We start from the raw sequence: 7,353 nt of genomic DNA on the forward strand, positions 1-7,353 counted from the left end.
GGTGTCAGTTCCAGATCTCTCTCTCTCTCTCTCTCCCCCTCTCCCTCACCCTCTGTTTCTCACCCTCTCCTTCTCCCTCTTCTCTCGCCCACCCTCTCTCTCATGCCATAACCCCAACCACAGCACACCAACCTGTTCGCTCTACGTGAGAGTTATGTAAATATAACACTATTGGCTTTAATGCTGCAATATACTTCGCGGTATACTGCGCATTAGTGCTGGACAGTAACCAGTATCCGGATCAATGTATTAGTATGATCACTGCTATGTCCTTCCTCTCGTTTTGTCTTTATACACCTACAGCTAAATGAAGACATCCTACACTTCCTTCTCTTTCTGTCTGTTCTGCGCCATTACGTGCAATCGTACATATTCTCGCATTTTATTCTTATTCATCTTCTGGATGATACAATACGAGCCGTTATGTCTTCCCATTCTGCGACAATCTTTTCATTTCACATTAGTTCTTACGAGACCTAGTCATAAAGCTTCGATTATCATGTCCCAAATATAAAGTGTGCTTCAGCGTGTTCTGCTGAACTATTGTTTCCATTTTCTTCAAAATATTGGGTTGGTGCGTAAGTTCATAGCGTTTTGACATAAATTTAATGAACGTAGCAGATAACTTATCAGATTCATCAATAATATATTCTCGAGCACTATTTAATTTTCAATTCCGCGACACCAGAAACAACGTAGTCCTGAGGCGAAGAATACGTCGAGCCATGTTCGGAGCGCATTTCCATCCGGTAACGAAATTCCTTGAAGGTTGTTCGACAGAGAACGGAAGAGGTAAAAACCTGAGGGTTTACAATCAGATGAATTAAGCGTGTGTGGAATGACTACCCAACTCAATTCCTTCATAGTGTTTTTGGCAGTTAGCAGATTGCTTTGTCATAGAATAGCATCACTTCACGCAGTCTGCTTGCTCGTTGTTCTTGGATTGCGTTTGAAAAACGCCTTACTTGTCGGCATTAAATGTCAGCAGTCATGGTTGCATCTCGACGAAGCAATTAGTGTAATTATTTGTACATCACACTGTCGCTGTTGCACCAGATGCGTAACATTATTTTTTGTGGATGCGCTTAGGTCTTTGTCTGGGGAGATGCTGCTTTGTTTGGTCTCAACCATTTCTTTCTTTTCCTTATTTTAGCATAAATGCACCATTTGTCTTCACCAGTAACGATAGAGGATAGAAATGGTCGGAGTTGGTCACGACCCAACTAATGACGTGTAAGCAGAGATGCACATGTGGGCACGCATTGATTATTCTGGTTTTGACTTAGAGCATGCGGTACTCAAGCACCCGATTTTTGAACTTTCTCCATTGCGTGCAAATATCGGACGGTGGTGGAATGATCACGGTTCATCACATTTGTCAGTTCTCATGTAGATTGGCGTGGATTAATGAGTTTAAGCGATCTTTATCAAACCCCGAAGGTCTTCCTGAGCGTGGAGAGCCACTTACCTCAAAACGATCCTCGTTAAAATGAGAAAACCGTTTTCTTGCCGATCTCTGCTTTATGGCATCATCCCCACACACGGAGCAAATGTTTCTAGCTGCCTCTGCTGTTGTCATCCTCCACTGAACTTAAACAGAAGAATATGTCGGACATGTTTCGATTTCTCCACGTGACACTCCATTTCCTGGCGTCCACAGCTCCACTCACTACTTCCAAATGACAAAATGACAATATGTGAACTGAAATAGCAGAAGTTAACTAGAAATAAAAAAACGACAGTCAATAAATAAACCCATCGCAACCGAAATATCAACATTCATAAGCAAAACGCTACGACCTTCCTCACCAACCCAATATTTCGACGACCGACCAATCCGTTCCTTCAGTTGCTGAGAGTTTTACTGTTGTTATGTGCACTCACTGCCTGGACCCCAACCAGACTGTCAACTATTTTGTTGGACTCTCTCGACACTATTTATAGCTGGGTTAGATTTCCGACACCCACTATGCTCTTTTGTGCTCTTTTACTCCACAGATTTCGCACTGATATTCCGTGAAAGAAAAATTCTTTTAGCGTTTTCCAACTCTGGTGGATGTGATGACCAGCGAGATTTTAATAAACTGAGTGCCGGATTGCTGCTTTTATTGAAACTGAGGTCTCCGTCCCTGTTTATAGATGATTTTGACACCTTTATTTCGACAGACTCCATAATTACGCTTTCCCAGAAACTGGGAATTTGTACCACGATGCTGGTTTCATCGTATTTCATTTGTGACGGATAGTGATGGCTCAAAGCGTGAAAATAGAAGTCTATGTGTGTAGGCTTTTAATATACACTGTGACACAGGGATCCGTCCGTTCATCTCTTAAGTATAGTGAGGAAATGTAGTTCACCATTCCATCGTAAATTTTATATTACGATGGATAGAGTTTCAGTCAACTGGTACGTGAATATGCGTAAAAAAAAACTTCCATATTTTTATATTAAAAATTTTTCTCAACAATAAAATGTCTACTTCCAGGAAGTTGGCCCGAAGAAAGCCCCGTAATTAGAGGTATTTAATAGTGGCTGAACGTATGACGATACCCCACGTAAACCACAGAGCTATTTTAAGCACGGAATTTGGTTCTCACTTGTTTGTTTTTCACGAATTATTAGTCTGCAATGTTGGCTAACGTTGGAGAACATCGTGGTTGCTTTGCTATTGTGCACACATCTACATACATATACCGTACGGTGCGTGGCAGTGGGTACCTTGAACCACTACTAGTCATTTCCTCTCCTATTCCACTTACAAACAGACCGAGTGGAAAACGACTATCCGAAACCCAGCGCACGTGCCCTAATTTCTTGCATCTTATTGTCACGGTCCTTACGCGAAATGTTCGTTGGCAGCAGTAGAATCGTTCTGCAGCCGGCTCAAATGACGGTTCTCTATATTTGAGGAATGGTGCCTTTCCGAAAGGGCTTAGTCTTCCCTCCAGGGATTCCCATTTGAGTTCACTAAACATCCCCGTAATGTTTGCGTGCTGATCGAGCCCACTAGTAACAAACCTACCACCACGCCTCTGAGCTGCTTCCTCTCTTTCTTTAATATGACCTGGTGAAGATTCCAAATACTCTAACGGTGCTCAAGAATGAGTTACACTTGCATTCTACACGCTATCTCCTTTATGAATGAGCTCATTCTCGTAACAAAACGAAATCGAGTATTCGCCTTCCCTACTACCAACCTGACGTGCTCATTCCACTCCACGTCACTTTGCAATGTTACTCCTAGATGACATATGTTTTTGAGTGGGGTTTGCCTTTAGCAAAACACTATTATGTTTTTGTCCCAGACATGTTTCACTGCAGCTGCAGCATCATCAGTGGGTTTTTTATTGTTATGGATGTTAAACATAAGGAATGTTCTTTACTGTTACAATACATACAAATATTAGTTTTCAAATCTCAATTACAGGTTTTTGAGGAGCACATAAAATTGTGTATTCATACCTTCTTACGACATGGTGTGGTTTTCCTGCAGTATTAGGTTTTTTATAGTGTCTGTTTTCTTTACAGTTTGTCACCTGAAGCTATATACAACTTAAGGTAGGCAAAACATTTAGACAAAAATTACGATTTCTAAACTGTTGTAACTATGTCTGAGATTAATAATTTATGCGAAAAATTGTCGTGTGTGTGTGTTGTGTGTTTACTTTATGTTCAGCTTCAACATCAAGATGTTTAATCGAAGTGAATATGTCAAGCTACACCCTACTAACGCTGTATTCAAACATTACAGGACTGTTTTTGGTACTCTTCCGCATTTTCTTACTTTTTATTCACATTTAGAGCAAATTTCCATTCTTAACACAAATTTCAAATTTTTTCTCAGCCATCTTGTATATTCCTAGAGTCATTCAACGGCGACATCTTCCCGTGTATCACAGCGTCAACACCAAATAGTTCAAAATTTCTGCCCACTCTGCCCGTCAGGTCATTTACGTTTATAAAGAATGTAAGGGGTCCTGGGGCACTCCTGACAATACCAGTGTCTCTGATGAACGCTCGCCTTCGAGAGCCACGTACTGTGTTCTATTACTCAAAATGTCTTCGAGCCACTTACATGTCTGGGAACTTATTGCACATGCCCGTATCTTCGTTAACAGTCTTTAGTGGGACACCGCGTCAAATCCTTTCCGGAAATCTAGGAATAGGGAATCTTCCTGTAGCCCTCCATCCATGATTTGTAGGATATCCTGGTGGAATAGAGCAAGCTGAGTTTCGCACTAGCGATTCTCTATAAATCCATTCTGATTTGTTTACAGAAGCCTTTCTGTCTGAAGGATATTTATTATATTAGATGTTAAGGACATTGCTGTGTAATTGACTGGATTCATTCTCTTATACACAAGTGTCACCTGCGATTTTCTCAGTCGCTTGAGACTTTACGCTGGGCGAGAGATTCGCATCATGTCAGTGTCATGTTTCTGTGGGTCCCTTGGTCATGTCGGTCTGCCAGCAAACGAGGCTGCTGACGCTGCTGCCAAGGCTGCAGTCTTCGTACCTCAGCCCGCGAGTACCTGTATTCCCTCCGATTATCTCTGCATTGCCGTCTGTCAGGAGATGGTGCCCCTTTGGCATCGCCAATGGTCCTCCCTTCACGGGAATAAGCTCCGGCTTATTAAGCCACTCCCAGCGCTTTGGATGACCTCCTCTCGGCCCTCCCGCCGGGAGGAGATTATTATAACTCTGCTGCTTATTAGGCACTGCATTTTAGCCATCTTCATTTGCTAGGTGGCGCTACCCCACCACTATTTGCACATTGCGCCCAAATTTTAACTGTCTGCCACTTCTTGCTGGAACGCCCTTTTCTGTCAACCATTTACGTTCCAGCTTGTGTTTGCCGTCTGATTTATCAGCCGTTTTAGCGACTGACGCGCGGGCTGTCGACCGCATTTTACTTTTTATCCACCGCAGTAATATGGCGAGGGCTATTTAATTTTTGGTTTTGAACCTCCATTACCATATGGTGCTTTTTTTTAGCCCTTTTTCCTCGTGGCTATTTTTAGCTGTCTCGTAGTCTGTCCATTGGGACTAACACATAGTCGTTTAACTACACTCTGTGTTCGTGTTCTTTAGTTTTGACATGGGCGCGTATCACCCCAGCTGCTTTTTGTGGCCTAAAGCAAAACAAAATAAACCTCGCAAAAGTTAAAACACTGTAGCATCCGTTCATCGCCCAGAACAAGTAGCCCACATAGACGAATAACCCCTGCTAGGATCAGCAATACTCGTCATAAAAGTAACCTCTTTAAGACCTCCATGCAAAGTGCCTTCAAAAGTTAAAGTCAGTAGCGGCATTCACCGCCCAGAATCTATCAACGGCACTACCGAATATCGAACTATACTTCAAGCAGGTCTACCTTCTTCAAGAAGTTCTTCTTCTGCCCTGAGCACACTAATCATAGGTGTCTGCCTCCACTTGCTTCCAGCAGTGTTAAGTCACTGTCTAACGCGCACTCTCTGAAGGCCATCGCCACCAAAATTACACCAAGTTGTACAGACATGATTTAACTCAGTTTGGCCACTTTCCGAAAAAAACTGATGAATTACAACAATACTTAAATAAAGGAAACTTAAGTAAATTTTATAAACTATTGTCACACTACGACAATTCACATTAAATAAATGAATAACTGTTTTTTTATAAGCAAATATGACAGCATTGTTGCACAAGAGCGCTCACGTTATATATCAAGAAACTGTCGTTAAATACTGTTTAAACAATTGTTTTTCTCTCGTCACAGAAGCGTCTTTTGGCTCTTTATTCAAGGTGGTGTTGGTTAACAAATGTGACTGACCACTTTTAAATTGCAATGTTTCTTGTATAATGTCTACGGTAATCAATAGTTCAATAAATATCTGGCAAATAAACAACACAGTCATTAAGCAAATGCACATGTATGATACGATGAGGTGTTCATACTGCGGTCATTTCCCAAGTTATTGTGGGGGATATGATGTTCTGACAAACATTTCCGTAATGAAAAGACATTAAAAACGTAATAAATCGATAAATAAAGTAGATACAGATTGTGGCTTTTATGAATGATAGCTATAGAGCAATGCTTTCATCTGAGATTTCATTTGCTGAAATCGCAAGAAGTGTTTAAAAGTTGTTTGCTTTATGGTTCATTCTGAAAATATTCTGTAGCTGTAAAATATTTTCCGCAGTTTATAAGTTACTGAAAATATTATTGCGTCACTGGATTTCCCTCATTTTTTCTGGTATCGCTGATGTACATAGACTTGTTTTATTATTTAACTGTAATTTATTACAGATTTTCTAAGAGCTGTAAGAAACCAGCTTTCAGACTACCTTCAGCTCTATAATCCCAGTGAATCTTCTGCACCGCGACTAAGAAGCCCTTGCTCTCTACATGCTCTGGGGTTTACCCACTTCTGGCTAAGCTGCTGACCGCCTTTGTACTCGAGGCTAGTCCTCAGCAATCGCCTTGACTAATCCGGCCGCCCTGCACCATGGGCTTGGCTAACATTCAGCCGCACAAGCAAATTCATCTGTTACCAATCCTGGGTGGCCCAATAATTCCTCTACTTATGCATAACGTTACATGCTACCTAATTCGAAAGAGTTATGCTGAAGAGATTACCACATATAGATAGATTTCATGTTCCCAAATTCCGAGCTACAAAAAGAATCAGCAAATCACGCAGAGTAAGTATGAACGGAGTTGGAGGACTACTGGGTTAAATCACAATACAAACTGAATTGTAAAATTCTGGGCAAAATAGTCATAGAAAGGCAATGTAAGTATTTTCCTATAGATGACTAGGCGATGAGAGACGCAACTCACATTGTAATTGGGGAAGCTTATGGAATGTGGTCGGCTCTACCCTTGGAAAAGAACCATTCCAGCATTCATCTTAAGCCATTTAGAGAACTCACAGGAAACCTAAATCTGAGTGGTGAGATGGGAATTGGAAGTGCTGTTCTCCTGAGTACAAATTCAGTGTTTTACCACTCCCAGTATTTTGAGCAAAAATTTAATTACCTGAACAACAACATAAAAAGAGTTAGGAACATAGAAAAAAAGAGAAGCAGAAATGTGGAATCAGGAAAATGGAGGAATTTTCGAGGCTAATTGTGAACTGATCGAAGAGCAAGTAGCAAACCATTCAATTCTGAATACATTCTTAGTGGATAGGTTACCATTTCCAACCAAAAACATTCTAAAATAAGTTTAATAAGATTTGAACTCTCATTAATTGTGAGTACTGTTTCCAGCGTCACACACAGTACACAGGTATAGCCATAGAGGGCACCACCATCTAATCAGTCGACAGCGTATTACCACATAGTTCCGACCAGCATCGAGCAA

The sequence above is a fragment of the Schistocerca piceifrons genome, chromosome 6 (genome assembly GCF_021461385.2).
Source record: "Schistocerca piceifrons isolate TAMUIC-IGC-003096 chromosome 6, iqSchPice1.1, whole genome shotgun sequence".
Taxonomy (NCBI): domain Eukaryota; kingdom Metazoa; phylum Arthropoda; class Insecta; order Orthoptera; family Acrididae; genus Schistocerca; species Schistocerca piceifrons.